The sequence below is a fragment of the Osmerus mordax genome, chromosome 4, assembly GCF_038355195.1.
Source record: "Osmerus mordax isolate fOsmMor3 chromosome 4, fOsmMor3.pri, whole genome shotgun sequence".
Lineage (NCBI taxonomy): Eukaryota > Metazoa > Chordata > Actinopteri > Osmeriformes > Osmeridae > Osmerus > Osmerus mordax.
Window position 1 is genome coordinate 4172739 of NC_090053.1, and position 22612 is coordinate 4195350.

General features: G+C 46.3%; 1 non-coding gene across 1 annotated transcript; it reads left to right on the top strand.

The window, feature by feature from the left end:
* Positions 1-1967: 1967 nt before the first annotated feature.
* trnae-cuc (transfer RNA glutamic acid (anticodon CUC)) lies at positions 1968-2039 on the top strand. Its single transcript has one exon. It is a non-coding gene; the product is annotated as a tRNA-Glu (tRNA).
* Positions 2040-22612: the final 20573 nt, after the last annotated feature.

Genomic DNA, 22612 nt, shown 5'->3' on the forward strand with positions numbered 1-22612 from the left:
ATGGTCTCGAAATTTAATCTACTACAATTAATTATTTTGTATTGCCATCAACAATTACAAAGGTTATTAAATACAGAAATGTTACATATGCTGGCCATATTTTGTGGAGAAGAGACCAATTCCTAATTTACAACCATGGCATCCTTAAATAGATGACCCTCTCTGAGTAATCCTTTGATGCCCCTCATAAAAGTGATTTAATTTCACCTTGGCTGCATCAGTCCACAAATGACGGAGGTGACCGGGCTTGCAGGTCTATTTTGGTCTGTTTGTATGGTGTTATTGATAAGTACACCCCTAGCTGGCGGCCTCCTGGTAAACAGCACTGTGCCTGTGCTATAATTATCCTTAACCAGAGGCTCCTCATGATAGCCCCCTCTCCTTCTCTCTATTTTTAACTCCCATCAATGACTACTGGGAGCTATTTTTACATAACCACTTGGCCAGCACCTTACATCCTGTCCGCATGCATGGACAGGAGCTGGAATATAAGGTTTCATCCTTAATCCAAAGCAAATTGGACACTGATAGCACTTCTCAGTGGAAATATCAGCTGATACGCATGAGGACTATTAGGCCTAAGTTTATATTATGTATAGAGTGCATATCAATACTAATAGCATTTGTTTGTGTTCACCCTAGTTTCTACTTTTTTTTGTCTAACTTCAATGTTTCCTGTTTCAAAATAATGATGACACATTATATTATAGATTTCCAGTTGAATGAAAAGTTACTCAACTTTTGTCACCTCCTTTCTGATTTCTCTTTACCAACACAATCTAAGCACTAGCGGTAAAAGGAAATGAACAGAGCACAACAGGACATAACAAGAGGGCATAACAAGGAAGTAACATCAAGATGTGTTCCACAGAGCTTTAGTTGCCGGATGGAGACTGTGCGAGTGTTTCTACCATGTGCACTCTACAGAGGCCTGCACAAGCCCAGCACCTGTTTACACCCAAGGGACAGGGGCAGGACAGCTGGTGTGGAGTGTGTGTGAGTGTGTGTGAGTGTGTGTGAGTGTGCGTGAGTGTGCGTGAGGTTGAGAAGCGCGGGGGCTGGGAGTGGGGGATCAGCGGAACGTGCTGCAGAAGGGGGCAGATGGGCTGAGGCAGACAGGGAGAGGTCTTAAGGCCGGAGTAAAGAATGATTTCGGACAAAAGGCATGACGGCTGGCTGAATAGGTAATGACTGCAGACAATCCTATGGACAACAATGGCATTGTGGTGGACCTCTCACAGTGTTCATGGGAAGCAAGCTGGGCAGGGTAGGGGGAGAGACGTTATCAGCTGGACTGTCCTTACAATGTTCAGACAGAGAGGGGTAATGGATTAGAGAGTAAACAGGGGCTTGTATGTCTGCACTTAAACTCTGCAATATAGTGGGGTCTGGCAGCTGAAGGGGGAGGGAAGTGAGATGCTTGTTAAGAACGTTTTTTCACATATCAGACTATGCCCAAACTTGTGTGTCTGAGTATATGTCATACCATTTTATTTTCACACTGTGCTCCTTATGTCATTAAAAAAAGCAGCATACATTTTCCTTGTAATACCCTGCAATTAACTTTGGAAGTAATTGCAGTCTCTGAGGATGTGAGACCATCACCGTTGTTATTACTGCACAGCCCAGTCAGGGTGGGGTGAGGTTCCCCCGCAAAATCTCTACTTGCTTTAATCTGCCCTCATACTGCAAGCTGTTATCTACTGCTGGCAGTCATCAATCTCTCCCCAGACGCTGACACCTCCAAATCTGGGACAGCAGTGACCATGTACCCCTCGCTCTCCCTGCCTTGAACCAAACCTCCTAATATCCTCCTCGTCGTCATCTATACCCCTCCTTCCCTCTCTGCTCCCTATCGCGCCCTTCTGTCCACACGCGCCGCGACACAATCGTCTGAACTCATCCTAAACTCTGCAAGAGCAGACCTTAGCGAGACGGTGCTCATGACATTTTACTTCACTATAGTATCCCTGGTGGTCTAGTGGTTAGGATTCGGCGCTCTCACCGCCGCGGCCCGGGTTCGATTCCCGGTCAGGGAACTACTTTTTGAAAAGCGGTGAAAACAATCCATTCTCTGATTTTTCCCCCAGTAAGGCAGCGTTGCATGGAGGACCTCACAAACACAAAGCGCGCACTCTGTCCCTAATCTGCAAACCCACAGTGCCGTGTTTGGCGTTAATATTTCCGAAAGCAAGGAACGAACATTAAAATAACAATAACAATGTCTCGCTATACACAATGTCTCGTATATACATATATATATATATTGATATAACAATGTATTTTAGATATATAATCTTGTACAGATTTGTAACATTCTTAACGAATATACTTGGTGTTCAAAGTCATGTTCAGAACTTGAAGCAATGAGTTAAAGATAGTGTGTTGCCACCTAGTGGTGTTGTGCAATCATTACTGCCTTGCAACACAAATTCTGACAAAATAAAGGGGGAGTCAAGTCAATTTCATGGCTAGAACCAGTTGAGTTATGTTTCAAGGGATATCATTTGTTACTTTTACACTAATGCCTTTATATATACATATGATGTTATATAAGAATATATAAGCTTGTCTTCCGCCTTGGCTTAATTTGTGAAACCATTGTCAATCAAACTCGAGCAAGAGGAAAGTATGTGAAATATGAAAATATTTTATATTAGAACTAATTATATTATTTCACCTATTGCAGCTTTAAGAAACAAACTATTAAGTATGAACTATTGAGAATTGTTAGTATCAGTACATCCCAGTACATCCCAGTACATCCCATTTCATAAACACAATTAAAATATTTATTGTGAGCAATGGTCCCTGGTAATGTTTTCGTGATTTTAAAGCTTTGCTGAATATCTCCTAAACTTACATATGTATGGAATCCCACACTTGGCCATGACTCATTAACTTCTTCCTGAGGCTAAATGGTTTGCATTGTGCTCAGCCCTTTATTTATGACTAGTATCTCTACCTTGGATGAGCTCTTTGAAGAGCTGGCAAAGCTGCTGTAAATGATGGACACACAATGGTTGTGATATGTGTTCTCTTGCTTTAATGCAGAATCAAAACAACACCATCATGACAACCTATGTCTCGACCCCCCCCCCCTACCCCCCCCCCCCCCTCACACACACACACCTAAACACACACACAATGGTTCACATCACCACCCAAACTAATCATTGTGAAATTAGTTTTTGTACAATCAGGAGCTCCCCTGCTAAGAATCCCTGTCACTATCCATATGCATGAAATTGCTGGAGTTAATACGTGTTATGAAACGTGGGTAATGCAGTGAATAATTTTAGCTGCACGTCGTAATGTTATTTCCCATTAAACAGGGGACTATTGTGGAGTCAGAACCCTTTGGCTATGCTTGTAAATGGCTATGTATGGATAATTAAGCAATACTCACGAACATGAAAACTTGCCTATTTTGAAGGGCCAGAGGCTTGACAAGGCCCCTCTCATGTCAGGACAGAGGATGGGGTAGGCCCATCCATCCTTGTGTTTCATTGGTCGACAGGGGAAAGACTTCCCTGCTATAGTTATTTTTTCTAATGGTGTATGGAAAAGATCTTTAGACATTAAGCTACTAATCTAAAAGAACAAAATGCTACACTGTTTAATTAGTTCACTGTAGAAAAAGACATTTACCTCATACATTGTGCCATTAAGTTTACGCACCTTTGATTCTGATGCTCCAAGCAATACAATAAAACTCTAATGCTTCTAAAACCCTTTCCACAGGGTGTGAGATAAGTACTTATCCATAACCATAACTGATGTGAATTTCAGTTTGGCTGTGTGATATGATAATTTTAAATTTTATTAGACAATGAACGCTTGTATCATCTTGACATTTATTGTAATGAGACGAGACTGGTGATAAGAGCCAAAGTATTATAAACTGTTTTTGTGTCGTCAATGTTGCTGACATTTTAAATATCAAGTTTCAAGCCAATGTGATGAGAATACATTCAGTGGTCTATGCAGATTAGGAAAGCGACTGTGTAAAATGGAACAATTGCAGAACTTACAGTTTGAGGTCTAAATCTGGTCTGTGTCTTGAATCGTTCCATGGAGTCCAGACAGGAGGGCTCCAGCCCCGACCCCAGCCACAGCCCCAGCCCCGTCCCCAGCCCCTACCCCAGCCCCAGCCCCAGCCCCTGCCCCAGCACCAGCCCCGACCCCAGCCAAAGCCTAAGTCCCAGCCCCAGCCCCAGCCCCAGCCCCGACCCCAGCCCCAGCCCCAGCCCCAGCCCCAGCCCCAGCCCCAGCCCCAGCCCTAGCCCTAGCCCCAGCCCAACCTCAACTAGCACCACGCCTTTTTATATCCACCACATACTGTATCCCACATGGGGTTAATGGCACATCAAACCTGCAGAGTGGGGCCAACGATCTGATCTAAGCACAAGGTGCACGGCCACTGAGCCCGTCACACATTATTACACTTGTCTGTAAGTGTGCACAGTGAATGAAGAAGTGGTGTACAGTGCTTGCAGGCAAGGGGTTAATGTGTGGTGTAAAGCATGAGAGATGATGCCGTTATCATCTGGCAACACTGCGGGACTTCACCTTTTTGGGAGAACAAGGAGAAATATGTACATAGGCTGGGGGATGAAATGGTGTGAATGAATGAAACGCTGGTGTCTGATGCACTTGTGCAGGCTGTGGATGAAGACACCATGTAAGTGTTGCAGTGTTGCTGATGGTTATCTCACAGTCACGGAGAGTAGCGCTTGGGGGAAACACAACACCACGATCACCAACAACTGATTCATTTCTACTTGTAAAGAACATACTCTGACTATGACGTTGAACTGTGTGTTTGGAGGACGCATTCCCCCAGCCAGAAGGCCCAGACGTTAGCATGGAACACAGAGAGAGGGAGAGAGAGAAACATGTTCATGGGCTGTAGTGTTTGTCTCTATACCAGAGACCCGAATCTGTGGGGATCAACCCACTCAGAGGCAGAAGCATTTAGACTGGGACAACTTCGTTTCATCACATACACAACATACCTCTGATAGCTGTGCTCTTTCAAATCCATATGTAAACCATTTCCCGTTCTTCTCCTCCTCCTCCTCATCCCCTCTTAAAACCACAGGCTCATTACTGCATCCTTTACAACATGGCTCTACCTAAATGCCATGGATTTTTCCACCCCTTTCCTGGCCCGCTCTCAGTCTTGCAACCAGCAGCTAAAAGAGTGTCCATAAGGACATATTTTCCAACAAGGGGGTTGGGAAGGTTCAGATAGGCTTTTTGCTGTGGATACTTATGTAGCAGTCTGTGTTTTACCCACAATTGCTTAGCTTGATAAGCAATTGTGTTGTATCATAATGTGAAACTCTAACTCTCATTGAATGTCCTGTTTACACACAAGTTCAGTAATGCCTGACTGTTCAATCTCAGACAGACTGGCATAAGTGTTTCATCCAAAGACTTTCCAGATTTCTAATTTCAGGTTTAAAGACATGACTGCACACAATCTTGCTAAAGACTAAGTAAGCAAACTAATGAGACCGTGGCCCTCCCATGCTCCCCCTCCAGCCCCCCTGGAACCCAGATCAAGGCCAAATCAGTCTGAGGAACATGGCCCCTACGCTCTGCAGTCTGAGGAACATGGCCCCTACGCTCTGCAGTCTGAAGAACATGGCCCCTACGCTCAGCAGTCTGAGGAACATGGCCCCTACGCTCTGCAGTCTGAGGAACATGGCCCCTACGCTCTGCAGTCTGAGGAACATGGCCCCTACGCTCTGCAGTCTGAAGAACATGGCCCCTACGCTCTGCAGTCTGAAGAACATGGCCCCTACGCTCTGCCGTCTGAGGAACATGGCCCCTACGCTCTGCAGTCTGAGGAACATGGCCCCTACGCTCTGCAGTCTGAAGAACATGGCCCCTACGCTCTGCAGTCTGAGGAACATGGCCCCTACGCTCTGCAGTCTGAGGAACATGGCCCCTACGCTCTGCAGTCTGAAGAACATGGCCCCTACGCTCTGCAGTCTGAGGAACATGGGTAGGGAGGTGGGGAGGGTGGGTAGAGAGGTGGGGTAGAGAGGTGGGGAGGGTGGGTAGGGAGGTGGGGAGGGTGGGTAGGGAGGTGGGGAGGGTGGGTAGAGAGGTGGGGAGGGTGGGTAGGGAGGTGGGGAGGGTGGGTAGAGAGGTGGGGAGGGTGGGTAGGGAGGTGGGGAGGGAGGTGGGGAGGGTGGGTAGAGAGGTGGGGAGGGTGGGTAGAGAGGCGGGGAGGGTGGGTAGAGAGGTGGGGAGGGTGGGTAGAGAGGTGGGGAGGGTGGGTAGAGAGGTGGGGAGGGTGGGTAGGGAGGTGGGGAGGGTGGGTAGGGAGGTGGGGAGGGTGGGTAGAGAGGTGGGGAGGGTGGGTAGAGAGGTGGGGAGGGTGGGTAGGGAGGTGGGGAGGGTGGGTAGGGAGGTGGGGAGGGTGGGGAGGGAGGTGGGGAGGGTGGGTAGAGAGGTGGGGAGGGTGGGTAGAGAGGTGGGGAGGGTGGGTAGGGAGGTGGGGAGGGTGGGTAGGGAGGTGGGGAGGGTGGGTAGGGAGGTGGGGAGGGTGGGTAGGGAGGTGGGGAGGGTGGGTACAGAGGCCATAACGAGAGACTTCCTGGGACCAGAGACAAAGCCAGGGCTCAAAGTGCCAGCGACTGAGGACAGCCCTCCCACCCAGGCTAGACGCTTCCATCACCCACACCTCAGGCTGCAGCAGGCCTCAAAGCTTGCACACACACACCCACACACACACACACTAAGCAAATAATGTGTAAAACTTTCCCTCCTCTTGAAAATGAGCAGTTTTAGATGTGCACCACAAGATGGCAGTAGGAGATACACAATCCTAAAACATTATTTTTAAAACCAGAATACACAGTTTATGTTATAAACGTGTTTCCAGGTCGGTGATATGCTTGTTTATGGATGTATAGGCTTGAGTACGTATGTAAAATGGGTAAATAACCCCTTCAAGGAATACATCCACAGGAGTGCCAGCCAAGCCTTCGGTGATGTCATGCTCATGAAGCGGGTCTATGTTCTTTACTGGAATATCCTGGAGCAGTTGTGAAACTTTTCACGGTGCCACCTCCCCATCTGTCTCTGAGGGTGTTATGAATCAAAATTACCCAGAGAAAAACAATCAGTACTGGCACTATGAATGGGTTTGATAATTTGGTATACTTGCCTGCTGTGTCGTATTATGCAACCCCTTAGATTCTTGGGTATAGTGGCTAACATTTTTAAGTGAGTAAAATAACACTGTTTATATCTTGGCAGGAGTGTGTGGTCTGATTGAAATGATTCTTTATTAAGAAACTAATGATGGTTTCAATGTTTCACCTTGAGGAAGGGAAACATAAAGAAACAGCTTTGAATGATTATGCAGACAACAACAAAGAAAGAGACAGAGAGTTACAGATAGAGGACCAGAGAAAGGAGAAGTCGAACGAAGAGAAAAAATGGTGTAAGGAAGGAAAGAGCTGGACTCATACAACAAGCTCCTGTAATTCATTTTGAGCGCTTTGGGGGTGAAATATTTTTTCCTGTTTTGTCCTCATTTACGTAACAGAAAATAATATCCTATAAAAGCCAATATATTACTGTCTTTGAACTTGATGAAAGTTTTCAGTTCCACTGGCTAGTGGGGTTTTTGGAGGGGGGAGATTTGAGAGTTAGACGCAGGACTTCCCAGCAACTGCCTCCAAACCTCCACACATGTTTCTGATAGACCTCCACAAGCCCTAATAATCTAGGCCGACTCATTGAGAAAGAGAGAGAGAGCGAAGAAAGACAGGAAGAGGGGAGAGAGAGAGTGAGAGAGAGAGAGAGAGAGAGAGAAGGAAGAAGGAGGAAGGGAGAGAGAGAGAGAGAGAGAGAGGGGGTGAGTAGGAAAAGATGGAGGGATGGAGAGATGGAGAGATAAATGGCTTGCATGATTGAAAAGAGAGGGGCGGGTGAGATGGAGACCGAAAAAAAAAAACTGAAAGAGAGGGAGAGAGGAGAAAGGAGTGACAGAGGGAGGAGGGGAAAAGAAACATGTTTTGAGCCCAGAACTGCAGCCTAGCTCTCTGCAGACAGTTCAATCTAATGTGGAAGATTTGTTTGTTCTCTCCTTCCAAATCCTTGGACTCAAGCTGATATTTATTGAACTCTATTTGGACAGGCGAGATCACTCTGCAGTGCTCCTCTTTGATGTTGATCAGTTTTATCTACTAGTACTAGTGGTACTACATTGCAAATACCTATTGCAACATCCCTAACTGTACACCAGCCTTTGAACATGACCCAAGTATAGAATTCCTTGTCAGAAACTGAAGACCGGGGCTAGTCTATGTGAAAATCAATAATAAATATATTCAAGGCAATGAAACAAAACAGGGTAAATGTCTTTGGTGCTTATTTCTTCAAGGCGCAGCTGTGTGTGGACCTGGTCTAGCTGCTGAAAGAGCTGAATCAGTGAACAGCAGCAGCAGCAGCTCCTCAGAGAACTAACACCACACACAAGGCCGGCCGCGCCTGTGTCTGAAACACAATGTAATCCTTCACGCTTAATTTCCTCTCATCCTTCATAAATCACCATTAGACCTGTGCGGATAGACAGGCAAGTGTAAACACCTGTTGTGGTGCGTGTCTGGACTCCATTCTGCGAGTGTGTGTGCGCATGCCTCTGTGTGAATGGTGTGTGTGTGTGTGTGTGTGTTTGTGTGCGTGTGTGTTTGTGTGTGTGTGTGTGTGTGTGCGTGCCTGTGTGTTATTTGGGGGGCTTGGGGGGAGGTATTTGTAAGAGAATCCATTGTGGGAAGCTGGATATGGGAGAGGAGGAGGTTGGACTGTGAAATCAGAAACAGCTCCAGCGGCCTACAAAGAAGCCTCAGCTGGAATAACTCACTCTCAAAAGTTACTCTTCTTCTCCTGAGTGCAGGCAGACAGGCGCTTCTCCCCATGAAGGAGAGGAGGGCCGACCGATCCCGCCGTGCACCTCCTTCTCTTCAGTGTCCTCAGGCAGAGAGGGGAATACTCTCCATGCACACACACACGCACACGCACATACACACACGCACACACACATGCAGGGACATATGTGCAAGCAAGCATGCTTGCGCGCACACGCAAACAGACGCACATACACGCACACTTGGGAAGTGCTACGAAAGGGTCTAGATCTCCAGAGACCTGAATGAACAACTCATTCCACAGAATGTGAGAGGAACATTTAGAAATTTGACAAGACCTGACTGTGGAAAATTTAGAGTACGCTGGTATCCAGATACAGCAGAGTTTATGTGTTACGGTTCTCGGTTGTGAACATGTAATAAACTACAAATCAAATGGCAAAAGCAACAGAGTTGATTTTGTAGGCAAGCCCCCCATCCCCCCTGCTGCTCTCCTGGTTTGCTGTGGAGGGTCTCTGTGGCCTTTGGCCCGAGCTGAGCAGATGAGATCTTCCTGGATCTGGGCACCGTCAGGGCTGTGCCTGCCAGGTGGAGGCCTGACCTGGTGTGTGTTTGAGTTTAGGAGCCGCTGAGACAATGCAAACACAGACAGATACACTGCAGCCATGGCTTCCTCAGGTTGACAAAGGAAAGCAAGCAACAACAATTAGGTAAAGTAAAAAGGTAAATTGTGCATTTGTGTTTGTGTGAGCAAGGAGGGGGTTGAGTGTGTGGCTGAACGTCAGTGTTGAGGCCTGCAGGCTTGTTTAGCTGACCTCAGTGAAAGTGAACCTCATGACAGAAGGTCTGGCTTTGTCTGTGTGCCCGGGCCACTCTGGTGCCAGACGGTCTGCCGGCCGCCGTCTCTGCTTGCTTCTAACTGCTGAGAACATCCGATCCCCTCGGGGAGGCCTGGGGAAGGAGGGGGGGGTGGGAGGCGGGGGGGAGGGGAGAGGGGGGGCGGGGGGAGGGGGGGGGACACACACCACTCGACCCTCTGCTCTCAGTCTTCGTCTCTGTCTCTCAACAGAAGGAACGAGCATTAGCCAGGTCCTCAGCCGGCATGTTTATTATGTGTGTGTGTGTGTCTGTATATATGTGTTCTGGGTGTAGATTGTGGCGGCGTGTGTTTAAGGAAGGAGACGAAAAGACTGAAAGAAAGACTGAAAGAGGAGCAGTGTTAGACTAAGCCTGGGGAGCATTTGACCATGAATAGTACACTGTAAACACAACCGAATAAGACATCAGCTGTACAGTTCATTCCTTTTTCTAGTTAACATCCCACAGCAGTAAACAATGCTTTCTATGTCTTTCATTGATATGTTCTCTTTAATCCTTCCACTAATTCATTTGTCATTCATGGGGCTACAGGTATGTGGTCTGACAGACACAAATCTAAAATCTAATCACCACCAGACGTCCATGTTCAAGCATGACGACAGACTTCCATTCAGTTCCAGAGCAATGTGTGTGTGTTTATGCGAGGGTGTGTGTGTGCGCTGTCCTCTACAAGCCCCATCCCTTTCTCTCTCCGCATGCACTCCACACATGGTTGTCCCGGAGCATTCTAGAAAACCTGAAGTTAAATATATGGAATGTTGTCATCTTTAGGCATTGCGTAATGTTGGGTGGAGTAGTTTCCCTTCCCCCCAAAAAAGTGTCTTAGTGAAATAGTACAGGTTCATTCTGTGTTCATGGAGTAAGGGAGTTTTGTTATGAACTGCGGTGGAAATGAAAGGAAAGTTACGAAGAAGAGAGAAGCTGAATGAACGTTACCTCGGCCAGCCTGCTCCGTGTCCGGGGGCTGCTGTGGGAACACATACCTGTCTGACTGCAGGGAAAAGTCCAAGCCAAAGCAGGTGGGGATACACAGTCTCCCAGCGCTGATGCATGGACCAATAGGAGGAGAGGGAGGGAGGATGGAGGGAGGCTGAGAACAAGGGATGGAGGGAGAGGAATTGATGGAGGAAGGGGAAGGCAGAGGGAGGAAAGGATAGAGGAATAGTCAGGAGGGAGGGATAGAAGCAGGGAGAGGTAAAAGGAAGAATTGTGGGAGGAAGAGAGAGAGAGAGAGAGAGAGAGAGAGAGAGAGAGAGAGAGAGAGAGAGAGAGAGAGAGAGAGAGAGAGAGAGAGAGAGAGAGAGAGGAAAAGTGGAAGGGAGAGGGAGATTAACACAACAGGGCCCCAGGTACCGGCGGTAACCCAGCTCATTGTGAAGACAAACCGAATATACCAATGTTGTGTGTGTGTGTTCATGTAAGTGCATGGGTCTGAGCGAGCGAGAGAAAGGGGAGGAACAACACAGCAATGAGAGTTGAGAAACGGCGAGAGTTGAAGACACCGTTCGTTTCTGGGACGTCGGAGAAAACTTGGGAGGAATATTTTACGTGTTAAGATGTTCCAGCTGAGCAACATGAGGTGATGAGAACTCCTGGTTTACTGCTGCTCCACTGAGCCAAACCCACACTTAACAAACTGATTTCACCATAACAGAGGGCAACCTTAACTCTGAACTCACCCCAAACAACAATCCACCAAAAGGACACAGGGTTTCAAGTTAATACGTTCTTAACTTCAAAGCCTTTTAAGGTATTTGGATTAGATAATATAACAGGGAAATCAATGAAACCGGTAGACATATACAGTATATGTGACAAGATGGTAGAATTCCCTTGGCGACTATCGTGTTCCACTGAAAATGTTGTGTACACCTGGATGTGAGAATAGACATGACAGACTCGGTGACAGCTGTTGTCTGAAAAGCTAGGAGCAGCGAGCAGTCATCTGTAGCCCAGATTCCGCTGGATTTGTCCAGTAGCAACCCCCCCCCCCCCCCCCCCCCCCACACACACACACACACACACATACACACACAACCAGGGGACCAACAAGGCCCAAAACATGGCTGAACATCTGGAACCTCAGCTGGCTAACTGACAGACACCTTCTGTGTATCCTGACGGTTCCCTGCTAATGTACATTCTCACTCAGACGGCCTGTGTCTCCACTCGCAGGCACTGTTGGGCAGAGGTCAAATAAAGTTCAAATGCCGTGAGAAACAATCTGGCTTCCAAAACGACACGTCTCTGAAGGTGTGACCCTGTGTGCTTACACCTGGTGAAAACCACAGATTTTATGGATAGATTTTGTCATGTGACGTCGCAACCACAAACATGTCATGTACATCTACCCATTAAAGTCTTACAAGCAATGCAAGCATTCTGGTTGGATAGCGTTGCAAAAGAACGTTGAGATGTTTGTACGTTCACATATTATGATGACAACCGGCATTTTCTGCTCTGACAGTTGAAATGATCAGCTCTCACACTCTTTCAACAGCCATTCTCCTTGGAACTATGGAAATTATCACATTTCAGCACCAAAATCCACGTGGAATTCTTGGTTAGTCAGAACATCAAAGCATATCATTCAAGCTTTCAGTGTCGCAAGTGTGGATGTTATTTCATTGGCTCGTAGAAATGCGAGGACACATTTCAGTGAGGCTGCATTTACATCCATTATTTATTATGATACTGTCGAAAACAATTTGATCTCCCAAATTGTTTAAATGATGAGCTATTGAATGTGAATGTTGCAATGTTTCTAAAGCAGTGGTGCAACATTATAGCAAAACAGATGAAATTGGATTTCCAACCAAGTTATTATTGAAAACTTTGACATGAGGAAATGGACGTATAAATGTATCAGAATCAGAATGTTCCCCATTGTCTGCAAAGGGGCAGAAAATAAACATAAGGTGCAGACAATAAACGTAGTATGCCTGTATGCCTACAACGTATGCCTGTATTATAACAAATCATTTTATTTATCAAAATAAAGAGTAGAATAGACATGCCTGTCTCTGTACATATAGCACCCATAAGTGTGATAAGTGTGAGAAGATGATTTTAATGAGCTCAAGTTCAAAAGTGTCATTTCAGAATCAATACCAGACACCTCAATTCCAAACTTTTTTCCTTGCATTTTTCTCACTGAACAAGGGTTGACAAGTTCCTGTCATTCCTGTTTGGATGGAGAGAGATCCAACAAAAGCCTCCTTGTTTGGGACTTACCCCTGTCAGACAGTACACTTTGATATTAAAAACGTGCTCGGGGGGAGGGGGGGGGGCAGTGGTGGAGAGAGGGTGGGAGTGAGAGAAAGATGAAAGGCAGGAAAACAAACTCCTACTGTCTCCCAAACCCATGTCTGTAGGTGTGACCCCATAATGGACTTGCAAATATTTGTGCAGTCAAAACAAAATAAAAAAGCTCTTTGACTCAATGCAAAGCTGCTTCAGTCCATCTCCCCTAATGGGTCACTGTCTATTCTCTGTTTCCCTTTAACACTGACCACACATTGACACAGACAGAGGCTCTCTGTGGATGTCAGGTGGTGAACAGGCCTCCACACCACTCACTCTGCCAGAGGGCAGAAATCCCCTGATATTGAACCTCAGCGTGTGAGCCTCTGCCAGAGACCTGCAATACTGGCAGACCTGTGGTGGGGCATGAAGAAAAAAAAAACTGACAGTTGCCAAAAACAACAACAAAAAAGAAACATCTCATGCCAAATTTACTTTTCCCTTAGTTTAAACATCGGAGCCAAGTGAACACAGACAGGAAGAACAGGTGAGAAAGGTCAAAGGTCAGAGATGTTTGGACTTGTTTCCCAGAATCCCAAATATTTGTTCACATCAAAGAAACGTGGGCCAAGAAATCTCAGTACCATGTATTCATTTTAATTCCGTCTCTCACAAATACACTGCTCATACAGGATCAGAATCCGCTAATCAAACTTAACCGAAAGTCTTTTCAGTTTCCAGCTTGATCTGGAGCCAAGGAATGAACAGGCGTCAGAAACAGGGAAATCTCTACTCCTATCAGCCAGAACTGACAAGCTAAGGCATGTCTGTCTTTCAGTAAGAATGCAGAAGCAAGTGTAATGAAAATGTTCTTTCTCTCTCTTTACTTCTAAGGCGCCTGCTATTGTTTTGATTTGGAAGTGCCCTCGGGGCAGTTATTACAGCATTTATATTAATACTTTCTTCTTGTTGTTCATACAGGCAAGAAGAGAAAAGAGAGACAGACAGCCATTACATGGCTTCATATGTGGTGCTGCATACAGACGGTATTGATCCACAGAAGAAAGGATAGCCGTTCCGTCTGTAAGTGCATTGTTGTTTTCCACACAGTTTGTTGAGTGCCAGTTGACCATTAAACTGTAATGGTGATGATGAGAAATAGCCGAAGGAGCAGGTTATCTGGCATCGAAGAGGAGCGAGAGAAAGACCGGAGCGGAGAGAAGAGAAGAGTCGCTGCGTCAGCCCAAGCGAACCCAGCTTCGGTAGCTGGGGGCTCATTCCTAATGGGGATTCCTGACCTTGTTAATGGCTGTAAGAACATCGTCAGCTCCGTCAGCTCTGACAGGCTGCCGCCACTCGTACCTGCAGCCACAGGCAAGGGGCTGGCTCACATAAATCTGCCCAGGAATCCATGAGAACCCAGAGCTTCTCACCGAGCGCCGTGCTGAGGTGTAGTGGTCTATGTAGTGTTGGTCTATGTTGCCCCTATGTTGTAGTAAACATAGACTGCAGCAAAACTGAAAGAGCCCCTTGACAGTTTGCTTTACTGTCACCAACTCAGACAGTTACAGTTTTTCTCAATTGTTTACACACAAATACTGGTACTTGAGACACAATGACCACAACATGTAACTCATGCACCAACCCCATGAACCAATTCTGCTAAACTACAAGCACAATTCCTGCTTTACACTCAAATTGCAGTTCTAAAACACACTTTTTTCAAAACACTAAACACAATTCTCTGCATTTGGCACAATTTTCATGAAGAAAATCTTTTGTTTTCACAAGGAACACACTGCCATTCATATACGCACACCGACTCATCGCATGGACAAACACCTGTCACACAGTTTTACAATTAGCAATCAGAGCTTTAGCATAAAAGGGCAACAGGTGACCTCTTCTGTTTTTGAGCAATGGATGCCAACATTGGAAACAGAGGCAGAGGCAGAGGAGTGAGAGTAAGAGGAGGAGGACAGGGAGGACGAGGATGAGGAAGGCCAAGGACCGTAACCTCTGATGAGATCCGAGCCGCTTTGGTTGACCATGTGGTCAACCATGGTCTAACAATGAGGGAGGCTGGGCAAAGAGTACAGCCAAATTTGAGCAGGTACACTGTAGCATCCATCATCTGGACTTTCCGAAATGAGAATAGGTAAGAAATCTACTCTCACTACAAAATTGCAGTAGGCCTACTGCATATCAATACAGTACTCAATGAGTACAGTAGTACAGTATTGCCTGTGGACTGTTCTGTAGGACTGTAAAAATAAAGTATGTTTCAAGTATTTGGAAAATGTATTCCTACTTTGTATTCCTACACAGTATTTACAGTATTTTACTATTTGTTTGGCAGAACTGAAAGATTACCAACACAAGGTGGTTGGGAACGTCCTCTGTCTCCTGAACAGGAAACTGAAATCATGAACATGGTCCTAGAAAATAACACCATAACATTACGGCAAATACAAAGAAAAATAATAATAATGTAATTGTATACACTATACAGTAAATTATTCTGTTGTTTTGTATGTAGACCACTGTATGTGCAACTTTGTGTTGGTTGGGATGTACACTGTGTACATTGTTTTTCTGGGAAAAATACGTAAAATATATTTGTTATCGTGTATTTCTGTCTTCTGAGTATAAAAACAATATTCTCAAATATTTTACAACACACTTACGTATGTACTGTCTGTGGTACAGTAAGTGTAACACTGAACAAAAAAAGGCCAAACTCACTATGATGAATGAAGAAGAAGTGTTTTCCATTCATCATAGTGTTTTACATTGAGCACATCAGTGTTCAAATGGTTCTTATAAATGTCTATTCATATGATGGTTTGTGTTTGTCATTTGAAAACAAAATACAATTTTGAGATTAAATAACATTGTTTTGAATGTAAAGTTTAATTTTGCAGGAGAAGTGAGGGGTTTTGCCCATTGTGTGTGTGTTTTTTTGATTTGTGTGTAGAGTTCTGAGAGTATGAGGTATGCATTCAGAAAATGTGTGTAACCAATCGATAAAAACTGTAAATAAAAATAGAGAGAAAGAGTTCTATCTAGAATGTTCTCTCTCTCTCTCTCTCTCTCTCTCTCTCTCTCTCTCTCTCTCTCTCTCTCTCTCTCTCTCTCTCTCTCTCTCTCTCTCTCTCTCTCTCTCTCTCTCTCTCTCTCTCTCTCTCTCTCTCATCCTCTCCACTCTTACACCAAGGTGCTGACAGAAGTTAGCATTCACGGTCTTTTTGTTTTTGTGAAGGCTTTAACAGGAGCCAGATGAAAGACAGCAGCAGATTGAGATGTTAAACAGTCTCATATGGATGGCACAGGACAAGTGAGGCAGTCAGGCCTAGAGTGCTGTGGATACGGAGCCAGACAAAGGGCCAGGAATGTGAGATGGGGCTCATGTTGCAGTGCCCTGGAGGAATAAGACATGTTATTAACACTGGGTGCTCTCATTGGCTGGGAAAGCCTCAGGGGACGTTTGTGTTCTTATGAGAGTCTCTGGGCCCCACAGAGGTACACACACACACACACACACACACGCACACACACATACACACACACAGATCACACTCCAACACAAGTGTCTGGCAGGGCCCACGCCACCACCTCTGAAACTCACATAAACTCATTTGCTGACCTTCGCAGCCTTGTAATTCTTGCTCGGTATCTCTAGGTGAGGAGCTACCGCGCGTTCTCCTTCACTGCATGAGTAATGACACAGTGAGCCAGAGATTAACAGATGTCACCAAGACTGATCCTCTAACAACTCAAAGTTCTGGTGAAGGTTTCTAACACCCTTGTGCTTTAACTTCTATGGCAATGCCATCACCTTGAAAGTTTTAATCTTTAGTCTTCACTCATTGCAGACTCACGTCTTGCTTTCGTGTTCACAAAATGACCCGCCAGACCAGAACCCCAACACAACCCAACCTGGTTCAGATGGTATCAAGTGTGGAGACATCATTTATGTTTCGTCGTTTTCTTTGTGAGCGACTAATGTCAACAACAAAATGATTATTTCAATCATAGATTTTTCCTCTGAACTACTTATAAGGACAAATTCACGCTGAAATAAACTGCATTGTTTGGAATAATCAGGATGTTTGTGTACGGCTGGATAAGTATCCATATCCCATTTCTCCATAAAAATCACAACAAACTAATTGAACTGTTACATAGACAAGTGATTGTTGTTTAGCAGGGCTTTTATGTTGAAATAAAATGTTCCAGAACAACAGCCCAGTAGGCACCAGAAGCACTTAAAAGCTCTCGTGGTTTTCCTCTTCTGGATTCCATAGAGTTTCAAGGGTTTCAGCCAAACTCAAATGAGCTGAGAAGCAACCCTGAGTTTTGTTCCATCGGAATGTTGCTCTCCAGGCTTGTCGTAAACATAGTGTTGTATTATTCTCACTGATCGTACTCAGGGATGAGAACTAGGTGTGCTTTACCCTGGACACTGGGCATGGATGTAAAACACAAAGTATTATTTCAATTTCACGCCAAGTGTTTATTTTCATCAGTTTGAATTACATGGTTGATGTGTAATGGAATTTAAGGTTTTTAGTTTTGACACGCTGTCATTACCTTCTGGGTTGATTTACAAACGCTTGGAGTAACACCCACACACGTATACACACACACAAACCCACCCACCCGCTGACACACACATATATATATATACATGCACACACACACACACATTCCAGACCGCCACTGGCCCTCAGACACTCAGCAGGTATGTCAGTGTGGAGACAGGCTGTGGTGCCCCTGGAATGTGCAACCTGACCTCTGGGCTGGAATCTGATTCTCCTCACTCATCTCCACTCCTCTTCCAGATACGCTCCAGAGAAACTCTCTCAAAACGGGGCCTGGAAATGTCAGACAGACCATTAAAACAGCTAAATAAAGTTGTCCGGGTCAGCTGATGAGAATGTTTACCTCCTGCCTTTGCGAAATGAAAGCAATCCCTCTCAGAATACACTGCAGAGAAACACTATGACCTGCAGTTAATTTTCATAGGCAGCATAACCAAAAGCAAAACAGTATGGCGTTGGTGACATGAGGGAACCCTTAACATTAGTGTGCTTGAGACCTATAAGGGTTTTTGAGAAGAGGGGAGAGGTGAACAGGGGAGAAATGGAGAAGGGAGGAGAACAGAGGACAGGATAGGGGAATAGAGGAGAGGAGAGAGGAGAGGAGAGGAGAGAAGAGAAGAGAAGAGAAGAGAAGAGAGGAGAGTAGAGGAGAGGAGAGGAGAGAAGAGAGGAGAGGAGAGGAGAGGAGAGAGGAGAAGAGAGGAGAGGAGAGGAGAGAAGAGAAGAGAAGAGAGGAGAGGAAAGAGGAGAGGAGAGGGGAATAGAGGAGAGGAGAGGGGAATAGAGGAGAGGAGAAGAGAAGAGAAGAGAAGAGAAGAGAGGAGAGAGGAGAGGAGAGGAGAGAAGAGAGAAGAGGAGAGAGGAGAGGAGAGAGGAGAGGGGAATAGAGGAGAGGAGAGCATAGCAGAGTAGAGTAGAGTAGAGTAGAGTAGAGGTGAGGACAGTAGAGGTGAGGTGAGGAGAGGAGTGGAGAGGCAGTGAAGAGGAGAGGAGAGGCCACACGAACTGTTCCCGCCACCCCAGCTGTCCCAGCAGCCCCTTCAGCCCCCGTCCACAGAACCACCAGCTCTGCAGGCCAAACCTCAGGCTGGAAGCTTGGAAGGCAAGGCAGTGTGACTGCATTTCCTGAGTCCACCCCATTTAAACTCACAATATGGAACATATTAGGAGCTCAGCGAAAGAAAAAAAAATTAGCAGCGTTCCTAGATCTCTTTCTTTTACACACTTCTCTGGGCTGGGCCAGAGGGGGGGAAAGGATGTTGGGTTTCTTGCCTCGATCAAAGATGATTACAGATCTGTTGTATAAGAGACATTTAAGAAGAAGAAGTGAATGTGTTATGATTTGCTTGGTGAAAGAGAGGGCTTTCTGAAAAGCGCTAGCCACAGTGGGAGAGGGCTGGGTTTAAAACAGGTCTACGAATTTAGACAAGCATCAATCATTGGCATGATTGAGCAGGTTTGCATCACCTCCAAAGCAGGTCAGGTATCCACGTACTTTCCCCTTACAAACATGTTCAAAGAACGTTTACTCCACGACTGAAGCAAACTGCATTCATTCACAATTGCCTCACATTCTGCCCTGCGGTGTCTGCAGGTCCTTGATTATAGGCCATGAGGCAGGTTTATAACGGGTTATTGTAAATCATCGGGATCAATGTCACAATATCTCCGAACACTACAAACATAAACCGACATAGAGACATGGGAAGGGCGAGGGGTATGCTCATGTTCTTGTTCCAATAGAAATAGTACTTTGAGGAGGTCCCTTTGGTACTCCAGTTGCAGCTGTGGGAACGGTTCTGTCAAGGGTTGGGGCTCATTGGTGGAGGAATGGGCAACACTGCCAATAGGGAGAATGTGACATCCGAGATGACAATGTAACAGTCAGTGGTGATGACCCAATTAGAGGTTATAATGTTGCAGTCGGAGGTGGCAATTTTCATTTAACAATGCTATTTTCAGATTGTTGTCTTTCAGCTGAAAGGCATCTCTCCCTGAAGCGACCCTGGGAAAGAACAATGAGTTTCTGTTAATACACTTCCAAAATGACTTTTAAATGGTTCAACAGTAACACTTTCAATTACCTAAAAATAACAATGGCCATTGTATTCACATCAGGTAGAAAGACATGGCAGTCAGACTAAGTGTCTGTTGATGAATGCTGTCAGAATCCTGCCACGGGCTATGTGTGTGTGTGTACATTTGTGTGTATATATCTGTCTGTACATGTGTATGTCCGACTGTACATATGTGTTAATGTCTGTGTGTGTGTGTAACGTGCTGTGGCATTTTTAACCTCTGTGGAAACTGACTAAAATAAATCCTTCTTGTACGTCAGAGAGGCCTCTGTGCACCCTGTAATTACAGAGCCCAGGGTAGGATCTGTAGAGGATCATCAGTGCTGCTGGGACGTTTTGGGTTCCAAAAACCACCTAAAATGCCTACTCAATGGCCTCTTACAGGCCTTCAGTTATGAATGCAGAGTTGTAATGGGTCTTCAAATGTAAAATAATAAAATGGCTAAATATTATGTCAAATAGCTACAATATGCTACAGATAACTTAGATGAGGATAACTTTGGAAAGTTTTTAAGAAGTAGTCATGTCAAGCTCATGACATGACATAGTTTCAACATTGTTCACAGAGTCACCTTGTGAGGTAATCAACAGACAGATGTGGAAGGGTAGATAAAGAGAGAGAGAGAGAGTGAAAAACAGAAAACGAAGAAAAACGAGAAAGACAGAGAGTGAGAAAAGGCGTGTGTGTGCAGAGCGAGGCCTATCAGTGAGTCGTACTGTGTTTATCAAAACCACAAGTATATCAAAAGACACATCAATAAGACTTCCTCTGGTTCTCTACACTCTTTCAGACTCATTCAACAATCTTCAAAAGAAGCCTCCCTTCCCAGCACCTTCAGCACACAGGCCCATAATCCTTCAACATAAACTGTGTGGATCCCCTGCCTGTGAACTGGTCCGGCGTGTGGGAGCAGGCCTACTAAGTGGCAAGCCAGCCAAAGCTGCGTCGACTGTGTGAGGAGCTGTAATTAACCGCCTCAGCCAAGGTGAGAAGACTTCCGTGGGGCTGCGTTCATGAGAGGGGGGTGATCAGGAAGTCTTCAAAGCGCTCTGTGTAATCTTTCCCCTTTCAAACGTGCTATTACCTCACCCGTGTTTGTGCCGGGGCCAGATGTGCTCGATGTGATGATCCAGGGGAAAGGTAGCTCACGACGTTAGCGCCCTGCCTGTCTGGTCGTAGCCCCCCCATCACCTTAACCCACAGACCCCGACCCTCCGCCTGACGCAGGGACCCCTCCCTCACACTAGGGGAGCAGAGAAGGTTTCTCTTTGTGTGGGTGTGTGTGGGTGTGTTTGGGTTGGTGTGTGTGACAGTCTAGGACACTAAGGGGATATTTCCTGATAAACTGTGCCTATGTCCGTCCACTTTATTAGGAAGTACTTATGTGCAAAGAAACCAAACCCTTCGTAGAAATGTCTTTGTACTGGATCATAAGACCTCATTTGAAGAACACTTGTAGATGTGAATGGAAGATGATTAAACGTTTACTGTGAGAATCTTTTCAGCTTTTGGCCTCGTACGTTTGGCCAAGAAGTTCAGGCACAAGGGAGGCTTCCAGCCTGGAATATAGAGTCTGAAGAATGTACTGAGGCTTTGGCAGAACAGAAGCCATAATAACAAGGTTTCAAAAAACAGAGCTTTAAAAAGCAGACCTGCACACTCAAACGCTCACACACACACAGAGGCACTTATGCATGCCTTCATACACACACACACACACACACACGCTATATGTATGCACACACGTACCACACGCACTCACATACAAACACATGCACACGTCTAATCATTGAAGTGAATGTGTGTGGGGTGATGTGAGACACCCTATGTGTGAGGATGTTTTGGAAAAGCAGCAATTGTTTCCAGTGTTCCCTTAAAGCCCTTGCACATTTTGAAGCACAGTCTGTTACAAACAGTGGAACAAAATGGATGCCTGCTCTTGGGCACACAGCGACGCAGACATCTCCAGAAATGAGCTAGGGCTGCAGTCTGCTAATCAATACCATTCCTGAGGTAGGGGAGCACATAAAGCTGCTTACATGGCTTTTCTGTTCTCCTCCCTTCCATCCCAGAGTTCCAGCACTCCTGCCACAACTATTTCAGCTCTTGAGAGCAGTGGGAGAACACGGCGCCTTCCGCGGGGATGCAACTGGACGCGCAGCGGAGGACTGGCTCCACCCAGCGCAGCCCTAATGAGGGCCTTCTCACACCCACCGTGGCTGCTTGTGTAATGGGCCTCTATGTTTCTTAGCGTCTCGGTCCCCTGTGGAGGAGTCAGCCAGTCCCCCTCCAGTGGCCATGCAGACTTCTGTCCCAGAACAGACACAAAGGGAGAAGGATAATAGCCTGGAGCTGTAGCGAGCAGAGAGGAGGCAAAGTGGAGCCTCTCTTCCCTGCTGTTAAAACTTCATAGAGCCGTGGCTCCAGACAGACAGGCAGGAAGCCAAGCAGGCAGGCAGGCAGGCAGGCAGGCAGGCAGGCAGGCAGGCAGGCAGGCAGGCTGGCAGGCAGGCAGGCAAGCAGAGACCGACCGGCAGGCAGGCAGGCAGGCAAGCAGACAGCCAGACAGGCAGGCAGGCAGGCAGGCAGGCAGGCAGGCAGGCAGGCAGGCAGGCAGGCAGGCAGGCAGGCAAGCAGAGACCGACCGGCAGGCAGGCAGGCAGGCAGGCAGGCAGGCAAGCAGACAGCCAGACAGGCAGGCAGGCAGGCAGCCAGACAGGCAGGCAGGCAGGCAGGCAGGCAGGCAGGCAGGCAAGCAGGCAGGCAGGCAGGCAGGCAGGCAAGCAAGCAGAGACCGGCCAGCAGGCAGGCAGGCAGGCAGGCAGACATTAAGTATTGATAGAGGTTTGGCAAGCCCTTTACTTTCTCTAGTTATGGAGAAGGGAGAAGAAGGAAATGTTATTTTCCCTAGCC